Source organism: Callithrix jacchus, chromosome 17, assembly GCF_049354715.1.
Source record: "Callithrix jacchus isolate 240 chromosome 17, calJac240_pri, whole genome shotgun sequence".
NCBI lineage: Eukaryota > Metazoa > Chordata > Mammalia > Primates > Cebidae > Callithrix > Callithrix jacchus.
Genome location: NC_133518.1, coordinates 63,425,319 through 63,449,139, shown reverse-complemented (window position 1 = coordinate 63,449,139; position 23,821 = coordinate 63,425,319). Strand labels below are relative to the sequence as shown.

The 23,821-nt window shown below is 37.7% G+C and overlaps 1 protein-coding gene and 1 pseudogene across 7 annotated transcripts in view; one reads left to right on the top strand and one right to left on the bottom strand.

The window, feature by feature from the left end:
• RARB (retinoic acid receptor beta) overlaps positions 1–23,821 on the bottom strand; it is a 782,655-nt gene that overhangs the window by 540,667 nt on the left and 218,167 nt on the right. For all 6 annotated transcript variants that reach the window (XM_035278907.3, XM_078354410.1, XM_035278906.3 and 3 more), the window contains one exon: positions 7,842–7,891. The gene's annotated coding sequence lies outside the window, so the exon portion shown is untranslated. The remainder of the gene's footprint in view (positions 1–7,841; positions 7,892–23,821) is intronic.
• On the top strand, positions 14,126–15,732 carry LOC100395649 (tubulin alpha-1B chain-like; annotated as a pseudogene). Its single transcript, XR_008477393.2, has one exon. The product of XR_008477393.2 is annotated as a tubulin alpha-1B chain-like (transcript).

Genomic DNA, 23,821 nt, shown 5'->3' with positions numbered 1-23,821 from the left:
GTTAGGGTCTTGCATTTTTCGGCTATGTGCTTTCAGTGTTAAACGTAGTGTCCAGCATGCAGTAGTAGTTCACTGTTCACTTAATTGCTCACTGGAAGTGAGGCAGGACTTTGGAGAGGAAGGCACAGTACCACCCCATATAAGGGGAGGCTGGGTTATTCTGCTTCAGCACTGTGAATACATGACCAGACTGCTGAGCCAAGATACAGCAGAACGGCTTTTCAGGTGAGGATTATTACGTGAGGTTTACACAGATGAGGACGAAGGAGTATAATATGCCAACTACCTCACTTCTCAGAAAATATTCTACAAGACGACTTAAGTTCACATGATACATGTTCAAAATGTTCATTGTGCTTTATAATAGAAAACAAAATAGAAGGCTGCTTTAATCATGGTATGTCAATATAATGAAATGTAAGTACTGATACATGCTATAACCTGGATAAACATTGAAAACATTGCTATGTGAAAGAAGCCAGTGTAAAAGAACACACACTGTATGATTCTACATATACAAGAAATGTCCAGAATGTGCAAATCATTAGAGACAGAAAGTGGTTTACTGGTTATCTATGTTAGGGGCCAGTAGAGGTGAGATGAGGAGTTATTGCTAATAGGTACAGGATTTCGTCTGGGGGAAAATAAAAATGTTACCAAATTAGACCATGGTGATAGTTGCAAAATTCTGTGACTATATGGGAATCATTCAATTGTACATTTTAAATACATGAATTTTACAGTATGGTTTTTTTTTTTTTTTTTCCGAGACGGAGTTTCACTCTTGTTACCCAGGCTGGAGTGCAACGGCGTGATCTCGGCTCACCGCAACCTCTGCCTCCCGGGTTCAGGCAATTCTCCTGCCTCAGCCTTCTGAGTAGCTGGGATTACAGGCACGCACCACCATGCCCAGCTAATTTTTTGTATTTTTAGTAGAGACGGGGTTTCACCATGTTGACAAGGATGGTCTCGATCTCTTGACCTCGTGATCCACCAGCCTCGGCCTCCCAATGTGCTGGGATTACAGGTGTGAGCCACCGCGCCTGGCCCTTACAATATGTTAATCATGTCTCAAAGTTTTTTTTTTTAATGCACATGTTCAAAACTAGGAATGATGAAACTTTAGTCATACAACTCATAGAGATTGTGAAATTCTCCTTTGGATTTTCAGACCAGAGAACTGTGTAACTTAGGACAACTTCTGAGATGCTCCTTAGAGACAATAATAATAAAGGCTATCAGTGCTTCAGTTGTCTGGAGTTGAGTCTAAAAATGTAACACAGCCTGCCCCCCGCCACCCCTGGAATAGCCACAGAAGTTTTCCGAGAAAATATAATAGAATCTAAACCATGGTGGTACCTGCAATGATTTAAATAATACCAAATTGTATTTTGAGGAAATTACCGTATTCTCCTTTCAATTCTACTCTATAACTTCTGATTCTCTTGATAAGAAAGGTGGTTTGAAGGTGTTATGTCTTCTATAGCTCCTTGTAACTGAGAGATCAGATTTGAGACTCACAGCTTTCCTCAAGCCATGCCATCTAACTTGGACACAATTACGTTGTTTCCCATCCTGTTTCTTCTTAGGGGCTGCCTTCTATTTGAGGTAAGTGAAGCCAATTCAATATTTATGGCAGTGTCATAATTTGTTGATTTTGAAATGCACTTAAGGTAAAACAAAAATGCACAGACCTAAATAAAACTATAAAATAAATGTGAGTGAAGAATGCTTCCAACAAGGCAAAATGTACAGTGGAATTTGACTAACTGAAGTTTAAGGGATAGCTTAAAGACTACAGCAGTCATAAAATCTTGAGGTTCAAAGGGTTCTGTAGACCTTGGAGTTTGAGACAAATTTCTTTTTTTTACAGGTAGAGAAACAGACCCTGGGACGTTAGGATCTTGTACAGGGTTACCACAGGTTATGTTTCCAGACTCAGCTTCAAGATAAGAGAAGCACTGGTAGCTCTTCTCACTCCATATCACTAAGAGTCTCAGAAGTTGTGGGAGAGTCACACAGAACTAAGCACTACTTTGTGACTCAGCAAGACTCAAGGAAGACTCTAATTAGCAAATGCCAAATTCAAATGATCTCCTCATTTCTGATTGCAGTTGAATATTCTTGAACTTTTACTCAGGGCAGCCATAGAGACAGAGAGGGGATTACAAAAGGTAGGCAGATGGGGGGACGTCAGGTGGATAGAGCCTAGCCTGCCTTATTGTAAAAATGCCAAAGCTAATTTCGATGATTGCTTTAGTGATCTAATGATAACCAAGATTAAAGCAAGCAGGCATCCACTTTAGGATATGAGAACTGGAATTTTAGATTTCATTATAAGATTGCCATCTCAACAAAATAGTAATATAATGGCAATGGATTTCCATTTTTTCCCCATTTCAGTTGAAATATTATCTCATAAATATACTTTGATACCAAAGAGATCTCTCAATTTTATGAGTGTTCTATTTTATTCTTATGCTGATTTATCCCCGAAATATCTTTTTGATATACAGCCTCAATATTCTTGCCAATGTCCATGACATCAGCAATCAAAAATAGCATTTTTAAATGTCTTTTTCACATACAGTTCTAAGTTATCCAAAAAAGAACTGCTTAGTGCTCACTGAAACTTTCTCATAGTATTACCAAGAGACATTTATGGCTCATGTAGCTAATTATTACAAGAGGGTGGCAAAAAAGCATCTATGAAAGGGGTTAACTTCACCCAGTGCTATTGTGAACTGAAGGAAGGGAAAATAGGAAGGGAACTAATAAAACAACACTAGAACAACACTAGAAGGAAATGCTGTCTTTTCCAAATTATATTTTTAGGAAACTAAGGTTCTGAGACCACGTAGCTAGAAAATGACAGAGCTCTGTGTCTCTCTATCCCACCAGTCTCGGAACCCCACAATTTGAATTCCAGACCAATCCCATATGGGTCAGCCTTCCCAGGCCTTGGAAGTGTTTTACTCACTGAGGCCGTTAGATACAAAGGTAGTGATCAAATGTCATAATCCGGGAGGTTCATTTAGTTGAACAGGAAGAAAGCAAAGAATCTGGGATGCAAATGCCCTACACTAACCCAGCTTATGTGGGCCACACACATGGAGAATGATATCAGAGAGCTCAGGCATAGAAGGAAGGCAATGGTGACCATTGGCTGTGATCCTGATGGAGAAGGAAGCCACTATTACCTGGCACACCTTGGGGTTTTAGATTGGTTAGGTATGCTTCATTTTAAATACTATTCTAGAGCTTCATTTTTTTCTCCAGTTTCTGAAGTCACTTCTACATTATTATGAGACTTTTAAAAACTCATTATTACTTTAGTTATTAAAACTCCTAACAAATAACCTGCAATTCTCCTGGTTTGTATATCATTTCTTCCTATATCAAGTAGGAAAAAATATACCTATATCACTTTAGAGTGAAACTCTAGCTCTCTGAAATATTGGTGTTAAAAAACTAGTTATCAGGTTAATAACTATGGTTTCCTCTAGACAGTGCATTTAAAAATCTGAATACATTTTGATATTCAGAAGATAATTTTAAACTACTGTAATAGAATAAATGATTCTTTGAAGTATACAAGCAGCACTGACTGTAAATAGTTCTAATAGTATGATATTGATTCAAGCACTGTGAAAGTATTTTCACTAGGTAAGTCACATATTCCAGCAAAGTGTTCTTTTGCTATATATGTGAGCATCTAGAAACACTGACCAAGATACAGATATGATTGTTCTATCCAGAGTATGAACAGAATTCATGACTATTTCTCCTATCACAGTGAGCAGATACTAAAGGTTCTTGGAGTAAATGTGTAGTTGGATGATACTTCGTGACGTACCTGAGAATCTGGAATGCGAATGCCCTACGCTAACCCAGCTTATGTGGTTCACACACACGAAGAATGACGTCAAAGGGCTCACACGTGGAAGGCAGGCAATGGTGGCCATCAGCTCTGATCCAGATGGAGAAGGAAGCCACTATTACCTGGTATATCTTGTGATTTTAACACTTTGATGACCTTTGTGGTGGTTCTATAGGTGATTCTTGTACCAAAAATGAAGACTTTTTTAAAGAAAGTGGTATTGCTTTCTTCTATGATTCATTAACTAGTGCAGAAATATGCATTTTTTTCCAGCAAATGCACAGAAGAAAAAGTTAGAATCTTCAGCATGTAGAATAAAGACTTTTTTTCCTGAATAACCCAAGGTTCCCTTATTACTCTGATGTCTAAAGAAGCTGCTGCCCTTTCATTTTAATGTGAGAGATACATAATTTCATTGTATTTTTCAAGGCTGTCAGATCATAAACAAATTGCCTTTGATAAAACATGCTTTCAATTTCTCCAGTGTAATGTTTCGTTTTCATTTTCATAAGAGGTTGTTTATTTTGATGAGTTGAATTGGTTGACTAGGATGTCAGTGGCTGGTACTCATCAGTAAAGATTGTGGACTGAGTTAAAATTCAGGAGAGCACATGTTACTATCAAATTTATTATCCATAAATATTGTTCTGTTTTTAATACTTGAAAATCAGGCACAACAGGCCATTTGCATAAATAATTTGTGCCCTATTCTTCCCTAAAAGTCACTTAAGAATAAAAGACAATTTGGACAAATCCTGGAGTTTCAACTTCTAGAATTCCTGCTGCTATGTCAGTTACCTTTGACATTTCACTGTCCTGACTGTGTGTATATGTGTGTGTGCATACGTACACACACACACACACACACGTGCACACACAATACCTTTCTCTCTTACCCTATCATAAGGCAGATTTCCAAAGAACTTTACATTTTTTAAGAAATCCCCAATACAAAAAAGAGTATATAGACATTGTAGAAAATTCTGAAAGTACCAAAAAAAAATCCAGAAAAATTATCTTTGTGAATTGCCATGTTATACTCCTTTGTCCTCATCTTATATAAATCCCCTGTAATAAATTGTCACCTGAAAAGCTGTTCTACTGTATCTTGGCTCAGCAGTCTGGTCATGTATTCACAGTGCTGAAGCAGAATAACCCAGCCTCCCCTTATATGGGGTGGTACTGTGCATTCCTCTCCAAAGTCCTGCCTCACTTCCAGTGAGCAATTAAGTGAACAGTGAACTACTACTGCATGCTGGACACTACGTTTAACACTGAAAGCACATAGCCAAAAAATGCAAGACCCTAACTGGCAGATATAGACTCATTGAGAAGCCGTCCCAGCAAGGGTTTGGCTGATCGTGGGTGGGCTGATGGTTGTAGAGAGGGAAGCCTGCCTGGAGAGGTCATTTGAGTGTCCTTGTCATATTAAAGGCAGGCAAAGCCAGAGGTTGAATGATATTTCCCAAGAGAGTATGTGAAACAAAACTGAGCACAGGACCTGACCTTGATGAAATGACATTTAAATAGATGAGCTTGCAAAAGAGTAGAAAAGAAGCAGAAAAGAAGTTGGAAAACTAGAGAATACGACACACAGCACGCACAAGAAAGGAATGCTTCAAGATGGAGGAAATGGTCTATTGGTTCAGACATCAGCAGGAGCTGTTTTATGACGTGATGCAGTTGGGTTACAGGATGTCCATAATTAAAATGTTAATAGATATTGTCCAATTTCACACTAGAAAAAGTTATTTCATGCTACATTCCCACCTACGAGGAATAAGGGTAGAGATTTTCTATGGCTTTGCCATTGCTGCGTGTTATCAAGCCTATGTTTCATAAATAAAAGGCAAAACACAAAATACAGTTTTCATATGTATTTAAATATTAGTATGCTTGAACACTTTTTTCATTTTCTTTACTGGCTACCACTATTTCTTCTAAGACTATCCAGTTCATATAATCTATTTTCCCACCGAATTATTTATATTATTTTAATGGATTTATCTATATAAACACATTCCATTTTCATTCACGAAGATGCTTTAGCTTTATTTATCTTTTGCCATAAAGATATTTTATACTTCTATATTCTTGTTCCCCTTCATTGATTCTTGATTCTACTATTATTTTCTTAAGTTGAAAACCACTTTTATTCTTTAAATTCCAATATTGAGATTTTTCCCAGATACGCTGTTCTAATGATTTTATTATCTACTCTTATGCCAGTGCCAAAATGTTTTAATCATTTAAACTTTATTAGAATATACGCTGTGTTATTAAGTTGGGTAAGTTCTTTTTTCAAAAATTAATATACTTATTCTCACAAATGAACATTATATTAACTTGAATCACTTTTTTTCTCTAAATTGTAAAACACAATCAATATTAATATTTAGCATAAAACTTATCTCCAAAATATAAAATTTAGCAGATCAATATATTGGTATTAGACTACAACAGTAAGTTAGAATTATTCCAGCTTACATTTAAGTTTAGATAAAAGAAGCTATCTCTGAATGAAAAGCAACTGCAAAATAAAATACCAAGAAAACTGTGTTCAAATCTTAAAGCACTCAACCGAATGTATAACTACACCAAGCAGAGCAGGAAACAAAGTTACAAAGTCATAAAAAATACATTAAGTTCAAAATCAATTAGAAAAAAAGCAATAAGGTTATTTAGAACTGCTATATAGATTCTGTTTTAAAATACCAATTGAACTTACCCAATATGTACACTGGAAGATTAAATAAAATATGATGTATAATAAGAGAAATTTACAGTTAGGCAGCATCACATCAATTCCTTATTGTCTCCTAGTACACTTCGATGTTTTTCTTTGCTATTCTTTGCATGTACTTATTTATCTTTCCCCAAAAATAATAATGAAGGAAATGATGAATAAATGAAATTTTATTTTCACTGTAATTAGATTTTTCCCTCTAAAATATCTTCTATCTTTTTAAATCATTATGAATTAACGCTAATGTTTCATTTATTGCAAAAGTTCCAGGCCAAGTATGTTAATCCTTTCTCAGGAAATCTCAGGACCATTCTGGTAATAGTTCTGTCTACACAACCTTTGCCAATAGTTGGAAACATGACTTTTGAGGGGATCCATATGATGTATATCTTTGACTTGTCGAGATACGGCAAATTCGACCACTTCTTCCTTGCTCAAATGCTTCGTCTATGTGAGTACATAAATACTGCTTTTACCCCTATCCCCAAAGAAAGCAAGTTTTCTTACCTACTAACAGATGAATTGCATGAATTATTTCATTAAGCTTCAGGATAACCCTGAAATCTGGGTATTAGTACTCACACTCTACTCATGAGGCAGTGAGTCTACCTACCTTAATCAAGGTCACAGCTGACATGGAAACTCAAATCCAGTTTCTGGCCCCTACACCCAGGATAAACATTATGCTCCCTGCTCACCTTCATTGTTTTCTAAATCAATGTAATGTTTTTTTCCTTCTGTATTCCAGGAATTAGCAAACCACAATCCGCTGGACAGTTGTTACCTGGTGTTTGTTTTATAAATCTCATATTATTGGAATGTGATCACACTTTTGCTTATTGACCCAGAGCTGCTTTTGCAACACAACAGCAGGGTTAAGTATCTGTCACAGAGACTGTAGGGTCCACAAAGAAGGATTCACGATCTGGTCCCTTCCAGTTTGCTACCTTCTGCTCTCTACCATCTACATGTTAGCAGAGAGAAAATAAGACATTCTATCTCTATAAAGTATTCATAAAAACAATTTGTAGACTCATTTTTACATATAGTATAATTCCATTTTTGGAAAAACTATAAATATTGGTTTTTATGTGTATATAATAAGTACTTAAATTCATATCCCAAACTATGGTTATATTTGAAGTGTTAGATTATAGAGAACTTCCATGTTTTTCAAATATTTGTTCAAATGTATTTACTTCTTTTGTTACTTACCAGGTATGGACGTTAGGGCAAGTTACTTCATCTCTGCAGTACTGTTTTATCTGTAAAATAAGTGGCTGGATTAGACCTTCTTTCAAATGCTGTTTAATTCTAACATTCTATACTGCATTTAACACCACTACTCAATTTTCTGATATAATTTAATTTTGATAACAACTTTTTTAATAGGGAAAGAAATTTGCCAGGGATCCCACAACTTAAGATTTTCAATTTACCATTTCTAGTAGAATGTCATCTTCACTGACAACTCGCTTCTTTAAGATTCTGTCAGTGTAAACTCTTCCAAGAGAAAAGTCACAGGAATTCTGAGGTGCCACCATATTAACCAACCTAAGAATATATTTTTCATCAGAGATGACGGCAAACTCTGATTTGAGGGGACAGAGGAACAAGAATTCTCCACCCTGATTTTGCTTGCCTTCTTTAAATGGGAGTCGTTGTGGTTTCCATTCTCTTGCTTGCATTACTTTGTAATTTGTTGATTTGCTTTTGTAAACAGCATAACCTTGAACTTTGTCTTCACAACGTTCATATCCTAGAAGCTCCCATTTCCTCTAAATTAGATTTTGTTTCTAGTTTTATTTTCAAAGCAGCATTACAAATCTTAAAGCATCATTAAATATGTATTCTAATTTCACGTGAAATATAAAGCATAGAACACTGTTTTTTAGTCATTTTATGACTACTAAAATGACAAAAGTTAAAAATCAAAACAAGTACCTAGTAAAAGTGAGGTATGATGAGAGTGGACATGTTTCCAGCTAGTGGAAGTCTATATCAGCATGGGTTTTTTTTTTTTTTTTTTCCAGGGGACCTTTTTCATCATATATCCAAAGTCTCAGGAGTTTAACCAAGCAATTTCACTTTTAGGAGTGTGCCCTGAGGAAATAATTAAAAGCAAGGAAATAGATAGGCATCCAACTATTTATAAAGATGAAAAACTGGAAACAAATGTACATAAATAGTGGCTTAGGTTAACTCAACTGAGACTCAACAATGTAATTAAATACTATGCATCCGTTAAAACTGTATTATAAAAAATGCAAAATATCATGGAAAAACTCTCATTCCAAAAAGTGGAAAATGGTTGTAAAATAATGTGTATAGTCAGATTTCTTGTACCAATGCACATGTATAAATACTTATGCATGTATTAGAAACTAACTGGGATACTGGCCAAGGCATTAATACTGGTTATCTCTTGGTGGTAGAATTGTGGGTAAAATGTTTTTTGGATTTTTTGTAACTTTCAAGTTTTCTGCATTGATTACATATTATATTACCAAAGAATTATTTAGGAGCTATAAATTACAAATATAAAAACAATTTTCAAACGTCTAGATTATATTCACTCATAGGGACATATCAAACCTATATAGAACCAACCATTCTAATTATTCAAAAGTCATGTCATTTTAATGGAATCCAATAACAAGTTTTTGATCAATGCATAACAATTGGTTGATTTTTGTTTGTATAGGTGAAAATTAAATTAGTAATAATGAACAATAAAGAAAACAAGACAATAAGATCATCTACCCCTCGTGTCCCTCTTATTCTATGTCTTAGGACACTGCTTTTTAATTTCAAAGATTGCATTTTATTAAGTTGTAGTAATTGTACTTACTGCTTTTTACTCGGTTTTGGGAATGCCTACCAAAGGTTTATGAAGGCAGGGTCTGTATCTTATTGGTTGATTTAGCACAGATTTCATATTTGTTCAATAAAAGTACAGAACTGTGTAAGCTTTATACAATCTTAAAACCAAAAGTCATTAGATTGGTCAGGCCCTCTAACCTATAAAGACTAAAAGCTGCCAAAATCTCCCCTGAACTTCACCACTTGGAGATTATACAACTGAACCACACAAAGGCAAAGCGTACTCTATCAACATGCAGGAGATTGCGAAAATCAAGACCATTCATCTTCATGACTGAGGGAAAGTTAACCTTCTTTACCTATACTGCCATTATTTAATGTTATGCCTTTAAAAGATTACATCTGATAAATCAGCCATAATCACAACTTTGAACTCCAAATATAATTAACCAAATGGCAACCCAGTGCCATTTAGGCGAAAGTTAATGGACAGGAAGTTTATGCTCTAAAGTCAATTTTTATAACCTGAGCAAAGTGGAAGTGCAGCACATAATTAAATATTGGTTTGGGTGGCATAAAGAGGGGAGTAGTTTAATTCAGGAAAAGAATCAAATATAACACTAATTGTTCAGAAGTGTATCTTTGTATCACCTATAAAGACAGGGTATCGAAGCAAATCAATAGTGTAAACAGTCTGTTTTTTACACAACTCTACATATATCATTTTTATCTAAGTAATAATTCAATTTATTTAAGAGCTCTTTTAGAAGACTTTATTGGTTAAGTTATGAATACAGTGTCTATGGTAAAAAAAATTTAATGTCTTTTAAAATAATTGATAGTTTAGCTTTCTCAATCATTTGGAATAGTTCTTCTAGTAAGTTTGAATAAGGGCTCATCGTATTCTTAAAATATAAAAGCAAGCATGAGGATAAATCAAAAGCCAAGAAACTGAAACAAAAGAAGTCCTTTTCATTTTGCCTTTGAAGCTGTTCTCACCCCACAGGGTCCACAAATGAGTAAGCCTTTCCTATGCCAAGTCTTCCAAAGCAAAAGTCGGAAGTGGGAAGTTACTCAGTTAGCTGGCAAATTCAGTCAGTGAGGCAAGCCAGCCTAGATTAATTGAGGCTTTATTTTTGTATCTATTTTTGCATATGATTTTTGTAAGAGATTACGAATTTCAAATTCAGTCTCAGGGACAAGTATTTTGTTCTTAAGTGTGGAAAAATGGCCAGGATACTGAAACCCAACTCTCATTCTCAAATATAATTTGAAAAATTATGGAGATAACCACAAGTCCCTTAACGATAGAGCATCTTACGTTAAAGTCATAATGGGAACACAAGAATGCTTATTGCAAAAGAATTTTCAGATTTTATTCCCGACTGGCTTATGATTGCCAGTAAGAGCTGGTTTGTGTGTTCAATGCCATCAGCATAGAAGATTCAGCAGAAATACTTACACTCTTTAAATAAAACAGTGGGACCATTTAGGCTCAACCCATAAGCTTCCAGACTGAAAGCTAAGACTTTGAGTGATCTACCTGATTTTCGATGGTGAATCATAGCAGAAACCCCAAGGATGTCCTGGTACGTGGGAAAAATACTGGGGAGCACCAGCATGAAATACAACTTCTGAACGTCTAACAGTGAAGGCTCATACACTAACCATATGGTTTACTTCAAGGCTTAGTCATTAGTGCTACAGTCAATTTATACAGACTTTAGTAGGTCACTGGTCATTAAGGAAATTTTTCTCTAATGATTCTGAGAAGGGGCAAAGGAAGGATTGTATCAAGACACTGGTTTGTCTTTAAGAGACAACATTATATTTTGCTGAATAATTAAAAGAATTCTGTCCTTTCAAAATGCTGATGGCAAAACTCTCAGCCAAAACAAGGATTGAATTCTCTTATTATATATGCAAGTATATATACATAGATATATTATATGATACACTGAGATACATACAAGTATATAAATTGGATATATACTAAAGATTTCATTATAATGAAACTGCTACTAAAAAGATCTATTGCTCTGGGACAGAGTCCCAACTTTTAAACATGTGGCAAGAGGCCAGTGGATTTAAGCACTCTTCTCCATATTTGCTTTCTGTATTCTAGAAAGTTTTCTTTTATTGTCCAAATGATATTTATGTACATATTAAGGTCATTTTTTTTAGACATTCAGTGCTGCAAACTGATAGGCTACTGGGCAAACTGTGTTCACAAAATATAATTTTGAGCCAGTTTTCTTCAAGATTGAATTTTATTGCTTTTAGATGGGAGTCTCTCTGGCTTTCCAGAAGCTTTTCCCTTCCCTGCCGCCCTACACCCAGCCATTTGGAAGCTTTCTCTCACTGAGGTTATCTGCTTGGCCTCTGAAGGCAGCTGAGATAGCTACCCTGCTCCTGATTTGTTTTCCTAATTTAGACTGCCTAGTATGTGTTAATTCTCTTTGACCAGCCTATTACCAGCAGGAAATAGGTCTCTTGACCCCCTGAAACCTCTCCCTGCACACTGGGCTCTGAAACAAGATGACACTAAGAGTTGGGCATATTTCCCCGCATGGTAATGGTGAGTTCTTCACTGTTGGTACAGATTGGTTAGATTAAACTCTGTTCCCACAGCATTTAAGGATAATCATGGAGTATCTAACAATGACTGGTGTGGCAGATGCTGTCAGATCACTGCCCATATGTCCCCAGATCCCTTTACCATCTTAGCACATGCCAGTTCTCCATGCACTTTCATTCCTAACAGCCAGCACCTGTGACTTTTTTTTTTTTTTTTTTTTTTTTGAGGCCTGCCACAGAGAGGGGGTTTAAATACACCAGCTTCCTGGTTCCTGGTCGTAATCATTCTGGGGTATGCCCTACCTTAGTTTCAGTGCCCCTGGACAGGATCAAACCAAAGTTACTCTCTATGGAACTTTGCTTACTACTGTCCCCTTTATTGGCCTCCTCTTTCTAGTCCCCCTCCTCCCAACTTCTTCCTAATAACTTTTACCCCAGTCGTCATCACAAGATCTATTTTCTGAAGAAAGCTACTTAAGACAGCTAATTTCCCAAATTTGTAAAGGATAAAGATAATAGGTAGCCATCTCTTCCAGAGACTCTGTAGTTTCCATAACACAAAGTAGCATAACTCAAGTTGGAACTTGTGCAAATAATAATATATGCACCATCTATGTACATATATTGTTCTTTCAATTCTTAAGGGTCCTCTGTACATAAATCAGTTACACAATGATGCTTGTTGACAGCAGAGTTATTCATCGAATACATTCATGGTACTTGGCAGGCGCTCATGACAAGCCAAATTTGCAATAATATTCAAAAATATCTGGTGCTATCAATGAACTATGAGATACTTCACAAGGTCAGTTTCATCTTCCTTTTTAATTTACCAAATGACAGGATTAATTTACAAATCCAAATCCCAAACCTCAAAATGGTTGTGTATTTTAAATTTAGAATAACATTTCTGAAATTTTGGCTTTTGATTTGTTAGTCTTGAGAACTACTTTTGAGCAGAAGCAGAATGAATAAATGCTAATGACATATAAGTCCCTGATTCAGAGACTGGTGTTACCATTTTTTTTAATATATGAAGTATTTAAAGATAGTATGGCAATTTAGTTCAGAATTCACAATTATTTTATTTTCAATATTAATTGCTTTTGTCTCTCAATAAATGACTCTGTAGGAAGTGGAATTCAATTTCATTCATTTTCAATAATCAAGATTGCTTTGAACTAGCTCAATAACTCTCAGCTCCTCTTGACCTTCAATATATTTTTAGTGGTGGCACATAAATAATCTGGGGTTTTCTTTTCAGATTCCTAAGCAGAGCTGTCTGGCCTTTGGCAAAACAGCTAGGTAGACACAGTTTGTGCTCCGTGTTTCCAGCTCTTTTGCTAGGCCCTACTCAGCATCCACAGTTTCCCTGCATCTCAGGCTTCTCCTGCTCCCTCTTTCCCCTCAAGGACAAGTGCTAGGAAACATTTATGTATCCACTGTTGACAGTCAGCCTCTCTGACTTCACACATCCTGTGTTTTCCGTCTGAAATAGCTTTCTGTCTTCAAATCTAGATATACAAAGTGAGATCATGGTTCACGCCAAACACCACCATTTCCACAGAGCTCCTGCGGACCTCCCCAGGTAGAAGAGGGCATTCAGCTCCCTCAGGAGTTGGCTGTATCTCTCCTACGCTTCTTCATCTGCCAACACTGATTTCGAGGCATTCACATGCCTTCCCCAACTAGTACACAATCAATTTCTTAAGGGTATGAATCACAAGCCATTCATCTCTTTATTTCACATAGTGCTTAGCTAGATTCCCTATCAAAAACCATCTGAATGAATAAATGAACCAATGGATGAATGAATGTAGGCATATTTGGTTTAAGAGAGACTTGTCTATCAGTCTACATTTTAGTCACATAAAGCTACTTCTTTCAACACAAGTCTCACTAACTCATCTCAGAGCCTTCATTTATCCATAGGTTTTAGCTTTGATCAAGCGGTACTGGAACTGTGTCCACATGGACTCCCCACCCAACCCCCATTAAAACAAGAACTCCTCGGCAGGTTCTCTTACAACGACCGCCTAAGAGTTGCGCTGTAACAAGCAACAACCTCTCCTCCTCGTCTCCTCCATCTGCTTGGCAGCCGCGAAGCAGCAACCATGCATGAGTGCATCTCCATCCATGTTGGCCAGTCTGGTGTCCAGATTGGCAATGCCTGCTGGGAGCTCTACTGCCTGGAACATGGCATCCAGCCCGATGGCCAGATGCCAAGTGACAAGACTATTGGGGGAGGAGATGACTCCTTCAACACCTTCTTCAGTGAGATGGGCGCTGGCAAGCACGTGCCCCGGGCAGTGTTTGTAGACCTGGAACCCAAGGTCATTGATGAAATTCGCACTGGCACCTACCGCCAGCTCTTCCATCCTGAGCAGCTTGTCACAGGCAAGGAAGATGCTGCCAATAACTATGCCCGAGGGCACTACACCATCGGCAAGATCATTGACCTTGTGCTGGACTGAATTCATAAATTGGCTGACCAGTGCACCGGTCTCCAGGGCTTCTTGGTTTTCCACAGCTTTGGTGGGGGAACTGGTTCTGGGTTCACCTCCCTGCTCATGGAATGGCTCTCAGTTGATTATGGCAATAAGTCCAAGCTGGAGTTCTCCATCTACCCAGCGCCCCAGGTTTCCACAGCTGTAGTTGAGCCCTACAATTCCATCCTCACCACCCACACCACCCTGGAGCACTCTGATTGTGCCTTCATGGTAGACAATGAGGTCATCTATGACGTCTGTTGTAGAAACCTCGATATCGAGTGCCCAACCTACACTAACCTGAATAGATTAATAGATCAAATTGTGTCCTCCATCACTGCTTCCCTGAGATTCGATGGAGCCCTGAATGTTGACCTGACAGAATTCCAGACCAACCTGGTGCCCTATCCTCGCATCCACTTCCCTCTGGCCACATATGCCCCTGTCATCTCTGCTGAGAAAGCCTACCATGAACAGCTTTCAGTAGCAGAGATCACCAACGCTTGCTTTGAGCCAGCCAACCAGATGATGAAATGTGACCCTCGCCATGGTAAACACATGGCTTGCTGCCTGTTGTGCCGTGGTGATGTGGTTCCCAAAGGTGTCAGTGCTGCCGTCGCCACCATCAAGACCAAGCGCAGCATCCAGTTTGTGGATTGGTGCCCTACTGGCTTCAAGGTTGGCATCAACTACCAGCCTCCCTCTGTGGTACCTGGTGGAGACCTGGCCAAGGTACAGAGAGCTGTGTGCATCCTGAGCAACACCACAGCCATTGCTGAGGCCTGGGCTCGCCTGGACCACAAGTTTGACCTGATGTATACCGCGCATGCCTTTGTTTACTGGTACGTGGGTGAGGGGATGGAGGAAGGAGAGTTTTCAGAGGCCCGTGAGGACATGGCTGCCCTTGAGAAGGATTATGAGGAGGTTGGTGTGGATTCTGTTGAAGGAGAAGGTGAGGAAGAAGGTGAGGAATACTAAAGTTAAAATGTCACAAAGGTGCTGCTTTTACAGGGAAGCTTATTCTGTTTTAAACATGAAAAGTTGTGGTCTGATCAGTTAATGTGTAATATGCTCTCATATACAATTACTGACCTATGCTCTAAAACATGAATGCTTTGTTACAGACCCAAGCTGTCCATTTCTGTGATGGGTTTCAAATAAAGTATTCCCTGTGTTAAAAAACAAAAACAAAAACAAAAAAAAAACCAAAAAAACAAGAACTCCTCAAGAGCAAAAACAAAGACCTGTACCATGCCCAGAGTAGGAGTGCAAGCCATTACTGTAGAATGAATGGGACTACAATGCCTTGTGATTTCATATGTTCCTTTCCAAAGATACATTTCGAAGGTTGAGTACAGGTAGGGCATTTCATAGACCACTGTGTCTGAGGTCACATTCTTAGGTCTGTAAGGAAGAGAGATGGTAGCTTTCCTCATACACCCTAACCTTGCTCCAGTTTCATAACTGATTTGGGTACTCTATAGAAGCTTAAAATTTTTTCACCTAACATTCAAAGCAAAGCGATTTCCAAAAGCACTAACCTATCAGAACTCCATTGACATTTATGGAACTCTTGGGCTATATTTATTGGCCTGAGTGTTCTTCGTATTTGTTTGCATGTCACTTTCAAGAGTATTGTGACTGTTTCCCTCCATAGCTTAGGGATGCCTAGAGGAAAGGACACCTGACTTTTAAACCAAGGTTCTGGCTGGAATGGCAATGCAAACATTGCATTTGGGTTTTAGGAACTGCTGCCAACGATTCAATTCAGTTCAACTCAAGCAACATCTACTGTGGACTTGCTAAGCAAAGGAAACTGCTTTTGGATGAAGGATGTGTCAGATATAAATGGAACCCAATTCTTACCCCTAGGGAAGCTTGCAGTCTTGTGAGAGAAAAAGACAGGTAAGTGACCAAGTATGATACAAGGCAGAGGCTGGAAGTTGTAACAGATTTTCTTAAGAATAAGTTGCTTCATGTGTTTGTATGAAAGGATAAAGCTAATTATCACCATCAAAACTGTCATAAGTCACGTTCCCACGTACTCCGGGGTGCCGTTATTTACTAGGTTAATATGTGCCTTCAATTGCTTAAAAACTATAATCTCTCCCCTCAGTTGACTCCACTTCTTTCCCCCTTTCCTTCTTAAGAATACTTTCCAATTTTCAATGTTTCCATTAATTTTCCATGTTTCACTCTGAACTCACATCTCAACTAAACTGGAATGTCTCCAAACTATAAACATGCTATTAAAAGTTTAGTCTGGGCAACCAGGAGGAAGGACAATCTCATTGCTTCTGCCCAATTGATTGTCTTCTCTCTCAGCATCTCAAAACCTAGAGTCTTTTCTGCTTTTTTTTCTATGACTCTGTTTTACCGCTCACTTGGGACCCCACTTTTACTACTCCTGGCTTCTCTTGTCACACCCACTAAGTCACATACATATTTCTAGATGGAGAGCACAAAATTATCTCTGTGGTAAGAGAAGAATGCTTCAGGATAAAGATAAGAGAATCTAATTGTTAAACTGCAATCTTCTGTACTGTTTTCACCTGAAGAACATCCTGTAGGAAGTAACCTTCAGGAAAATACTTTCAATTATAATCTAACCAACTTCTCTGTGCTGCTATATGGTTCCCCATTTAATCCATCTAAAAGAGTTAAGACATTTCCTACCCTATTTGAGATTTTTATTTGTCATATAATAGGAAAATATATCTACTTGTATTTAAATTTCAAATGAAGAAAAAATAATTTTTAGTATAGTATACCCCAAATATTGCACAGGATATACTTATACTAAAATATATTTTCTTTTTTTTTTTTTAACTGATCCCTGCCCTAAAATATATTTTCATATACAATTCAAATTTACTTTTGGTGTCCTGTATTTTTATTTGTTAAAGCTGGCAACTGTACTTCTCTGTATCTCACAATTGAATTTCAATGAATCTGTAATAGAATTTGGGAGGCAGTTAGGTGTGATGGTCAAGAGTAGAGGCTTTGGAATCATAGGCACAATGGGATGCTTCCTCTCTGTCACATATTGTGATCATAATAAAGGCTTTAAACACATCTTCTTGTGCTCTTCTCCTCAGGATGTAAGATACCTACCACTTCCTCTGTCCAGTTTAAGTTAGGTGTAGGCCGATTAGCTTTGGCTAGTGAAATGGGTGTGAGGGCCCCTTCCTGTTTTCTTCCATTAGTGCTTATGAAAGCATATACTGAGATGGAGCCTCCGTTAGCCTGGGTCCCTGAGTATCCACAATAAACAAAATATCCCACACTGTGCCTGTAGCATGAGTGTCAAATATATTTGGGAGGTAGAGACAGGGTTAAATTAGAGAAATCGCTAGGATAACATAGGTTTTGTGGGAAAGTCTCTTCACCATTTTGATGCCTGTTTCTTTCACGGTCCAGTTAAGATGCTACCTCCTTCAAGCATAGAAGTAGTTTCTCATCTGCATAAATCCTTAGTTTGGCCACGTTCTCTTCTCTATCATGCCCTTTTCTCTCTGTACTTATTTATTTATTTATTTATTTTGAGACGGAGTTTCGCTCTTGTTACCCAGGCTGGAGTGCAATGGTGCGATCTCGGCTCACCGCAACCTCCGCCTCCTGGGTTCAGGCAATTCTCCTGCCTCAGCCGCCTGAGTAGCTGGGATTACAGGCATGTGCCACAGTGCCCAGCTACGTTTTTGTATTTTTAGTAGAGATGGCGTTTCACCATGCTGATCAGTATGGTCTCGATCTCTTGACCTCGTGATCCACCCGCCTCGGCCTCCCAAAGTGCTGGGATTACAGGCGTGAGCCACCGCGCCCGGCCCTTTCTCTGTATCTATCCCCTAAGAGCTCACTGCTCCTAATGAATAATAGTATCGTTAATAATATTGATTAAATGGAATGTGTAGTCTTATTTTTATACAATAACAAAGCTCCATTAGCAATAGAACTTCTTCCTTTACTAATTCAAAGATATACTACTCGATCTTTGCAAATACTTTTTCTCCTCTCTTATATTTTCATGCACATCAAAGAGGTTGGATTCTACTTTGGTTTTTAGGCATAAAGCATCTTCAGACAGGTCTTTGAAAGTACTTACAAGCTTCTTTTTTCTTTCTTTCCGTATAACCCTCAGGTCAGGGCCTATCTTAATGCTGGAAACACTCCCTTTCTCCTACAATAACAAATGTAATATTCACAACAACAATTACACCTTTCTATTCCTCCTCCATACATGTATGTACTTTATCTGTGTCTTAATATCCTTGACAGGTGGTTTAAACTCTGCTTTATCTCAACACCTGCTTTTCCTCTATGATAATCAGGCATTTTCACTTACAATTCTACTCCTTCTTTTTCTTTGGCCTCATTCAGAAAGCCCCATTCTACTTGTGTTAAACATGGCATATCAAAGATATACATCTATTTCTACCTCCTCCCGAAAGTCATAAATCCACAAAGTTAAAGAGAATGAGAGAAGAGACAACAGTAAATGAAAGATGTCAAATTTTTAGAAGCTGGAAAGCATCTGGGAGACTTGGCACACCAGAGAGAATTAAAAACATTAAACTCTTTGTTGAGCTGAAGAGGAGTGGATGGTCAACAAGAAGCAAGTTCATTTGTATGACGGAAATAAATGTATTCCTAGTAGACGGCATTTTCACATGTAAGCAATATTTGCTTACATATGAGTGTAAATAAGTAAGTAACTTATAAGTAACTTACATTACTTATAAGTGTTGAATATTGAGTAAATCACAATTCTGATATAACTACATTGGAGAATGGGGGAGCAAAAATGAGCACACAAATGTGACATGAAAGAGTTAAATCTTTTTCTATAATTGGATGCCAGGAAATGACTGAAATGAATTTTTAAAAGTGTGAACAAGTAATTTAGAAATATTGGAATGAAATACAAGAAACTTGCTGAAAAGCTGAAAATGGTTGCCTTGGGGGAGGAGGGATCAGTGGAAAAGGGTGGAGCAGTATGAAAAGGCTCATAGAACTATTTGACTTCTGAAACTGAATACACGTAATACTTTTTCTCTAAAACCAAACCACTTTGCTCGTAACAGGATGTGAGTTAATTTTTTTTTTTTTAATCAAGAGCATTTGGAGAAGTAAAGATGTAATTAGAAGTATTATGGTTCTTAACCTTGGGATTAATCCTTGTGTAAAATACTGACAATTTCATGAAGCCTTGGGTCATAAGGTGATGCAGCGTGTCTTATGTACTTGAAAGCAGCTAATCATGACATAGTAAATGTGCCTTCTAGACTAATTTCCATAGCCACAGTCTGGGAGTCAAGGAACGGCAGAGATTTCTAGGTTTGACTGTGGCATAGTCATTTCAACATACAATCTTTTGTGTTGTCACACAAAACTCTGAGCCTAGAAACCTGTCACACCATACAAGCTTGGTATATGGTCTTCCATGTCTTCAAAATACCCCTCCTCACCCACCTAGAAAACTCAGCCTTTAAAATCCGGAGTAAATACCCTTTTCTTCTATAAAACTTTTCTTCCCCAAATAGTTAATAGTGTCCTCTTCCTATGTGTAATAGTATTCACCACATTACTAACAATGAATTACCTGTCTACATATCTTTCCCTTTACTCGACTTTGAGGTCCTTGAGAGAAGTATATTTTCCTTTTTATCCACAATTCCAAAAATATATATCAAACAAACAGTTTCAGTAATCTGGGCAGTTTCAAATAATTAACTGAAATGTTAATGAAATTTGCAGGGAATCAGCCATAGCTGATACATCAGTTTGGATTAGTTGTATCTTCCAACAAATGTGAAGATGCTGAGCTAAAATAATATCCTCAATTTTTTATTTCATTCATGTTGTATCATCTTTATATCATTATTCAGAAGTGTGACACCAATAGGATTGTTTAATTTTTAACACTACATAAAAAGCATGTGGCACAGACATACACATTTACAGAGATAAAATACTCAAAGTACATATTCCTGCCTTTATGAATCTCACAGCCTGTTCCAGCAAGTCTCCCACCTTTTTCATGACAAGTACCTCAACTAGAAAAAGAATAGTCAAGGTGATGTATATAAGCAAGGATAATTTGCGAGGGCGAAGCGTACATATTCTACCATATTCAATGGTGACATTCCTAGGACCCTAAATTGATATTTGGCAAACTTTTGACAATTCTGAGTCCAATCATGTGACTGCTAGCATCTGTAGTAGTAGAAGACAGATTTCTCCAGATTTGGCAGATGGACCTGTTTCTTGATGAGCTTTGGCCTGCTATTCAAAGCCTGTTTCTTGATGAGCCTATTTCCTTTCTCTCAGTTCCTTAGTTGTTCCACAGGCATCGCCAAAGTGTCTCACTGCTTCTGTTGAGATACTCTGACATAGCCTAATTCACAAGACTGTTACAAATCAGCTGAAAACTATGGCTTATCTTTCTGTATCAGGGACAATTATATGATTTACTGAAATAAAATTAAAAGGAGCCCTAATTATTTTTTCTGTAGAAATGCCTTTTTGAAACCCCTAAAATTATGAAGGTATGGCTAGATAAACCATAGCAATAAGATAAAGACCAAAGAAATCTGAATGTAAGTGCTTTGGCCAGAGAAACCACTAGTTTTCTGCCATCACAAAACTTAATCAGCATACACAGAATGTCCCAGAAATGTGGACACAATTGTAAGCATTTTAAGGAAACAACTTGAGTGAAGATGTATAAGCAAACCTATATAATGAAATAAGCCCTTGACAGAATAATACACTCCTTCAAAGCAGGACAACATTTTGCATTTATTGACATGTATTCATATAGGAAAGTTGTGTGTACTTAATTGAGATATCATATACTGGATGGGGGTCAGGACAGTGCTTTATACAAAACATCCATCAAGGTATAGCTGTTTTAATCAACCAAGTAGGAAATCCAGATTGGTGACTTAGATGGCCCCAATCAGCAAGTTAATTGTTTTCCAATCCAGTGCTTTTTATTGAGGAGACAACATTTATATTAAATGAAGAGATGAAATGAGCAATTATTCTAGGTATCAGTCTGTTCTCAAGTTGCTAATAAAGACATACCTGAGACTGGGTAATATATACTAAAAAAGAGGTTTAATGGACTCACAGTTCAGCATAGCTGGGGAGGCCTCACAATCATGACATAAGGCAAAAGAGAAGCAAAGCCATGTCTTACATGGCAGCAGGTAAGACAGCTTGTGCAGGGGAACTCCCATTTATGAATCAGATCCTGTGAGACTTATTCACTACCATGAGAATGGTATAGAAGAAACCACCCCCATGATTCAATTATCTCCACCTTGTCCCACCCTTGTCACATGGGGATTATTACAATTCAAGGTGAGATTTGGGTGGGGACACAGCCAAACCATATCATCCAACTGCTCTATACAAGCAAAGCCACCTGCATAATTCAGGTGAGAAATGCAGATAGACAGTATGGTACAGTGTGAAGAGTTGGTGTTGGAACTCAAAGGACTTAGGTTCAAATTCTTCGAGCCTCTCTGTTTACTTATTTGCAAAAATAGGGAAAACAAAAGACCTACTATATAGAGTGACTGAGAGAGAGCGCTTAGCATATGCTGAATAGATACTGGTGATTACTCCAAAATACACTACTGCCCTTCATTTCCTCATGTGCACAAGATCCTCTACTTGCTATGAAACACCGTGTTCCTTGACTTTGCTATGATGTCCAATCTAGTAGATGTGGAGTCTGAGTGAATACTTTAAAAACTCCTTTTCTTTTTCACAGGTTGCCTTTACATAAACATTTTTTTAAATGAACCCCCCAGCTTTTCCTTATGGATTGTGCCCCTGACCTAATTACATAAGTACCTGATGGGCTGGAACGATTCCAAAAGGCCCTCTTAGGAAAAACAATCTGAAGGGTTTTCTTCTCCTTCTTTTGTAATTACATAATTACTCAGCTGACTAATATGAGTCACCATGTGCCATTCTAATCTCCCAGGCACAAAATAGTTTTATTATTTTCCTTGGAACTACCTAATTACCCAATGGATAGCAATAACTCCTGGGCTCTTTTCTGTAAGTAATCTGTAAAGCTCAAGACAAATTCCTCCAGAAGTCTCTACAAATGGAGGAGAATTTAGAATAATACGATCATTTGCCACATGAGACACTGGAGCTCTTAGTGACAAGGGTGGTCCAATGATACACCACAAATAAATTTGGAGAAAAAAGTACAGGATAAGATACTGAGGCACATTCTCCCTGGTACGTTCTAGGAAATAAGTGTTTCAGAGTCAAAACAGCAGTGGGTAAGAGCACATGCCATCTCTTAAAAAATAACAAGCACTCCTGACATATGTGTATTAACTTATAAGTTATATGCACCTGCTATGATTTACCCATATATTGTTAACTCTTAGCCAAGGTTAATTAATATTTTAATAAAATCTAAATACTAATATAAATTATAGGCCAGGCGGGGTGGCTCACACATGTAATCCCAGCACTTTGGGAGGCTGAGGTAGGAGGATCACTTGAGGTCAGGAATTTGAGACCAGCCTGGCCAACATGGTGAAACCTCATCTCTATCAAAAAATATGAGAATTATCTGGGCACAGTGGTGTGTTCCCGCAATCCTAGCTACTCAGGGAGGCTGAGGTAGGAGACTCACTTGAACCCAGGAGTGAAGGCTGCAGTGAGCCAAGATTGCACCCCTGCACTCCAGCCTGGATAACAGAGTGAGGCTCTGTCTCATAAATAAATAAATAATAATTAAATAAAATGTTTCATAGAAGCCTAGGATATCTTGTCTTAAGGAGTGCTGCCTTCCAGAATATCAAAGTCTTCAATCGATCTTAAAATTGCTCTCTGAATGACCTGTAGTTTCTCAGTCTCTATTCACTTAGGGAATAATTAGGAGACTGCCTTTGTTGATCCTTTACTGAAATTTTTCAAAGGCATATGCAAGAAAATTACACAAGCATTTAAGTATATGAGTGTACCCCAGCGTATTTTCTAGAGGGTGCTCAGAAACCAACAGGCCCAGCAATTTTCTCTCCACTTCTTTATTAACTTCCTTTGTTTCCCTACTTTCCCATTTGACCCCAGAAATGGTGAGTTTGTGAAAGCCTCTTTCTACTCTAGGACCAAAAGAGCTGGGCAGTATCCATGATTTACAAAGCCAACATGTTGGCCTATGCCCTGCATATGACAGATTTCTAATAAAAAGAAACATTTATCCAAGCTATCAAACAGCCAGCTCTAATGAATATTAAATCTGATCAAGCCATTTTCCAACGCATAATAAAA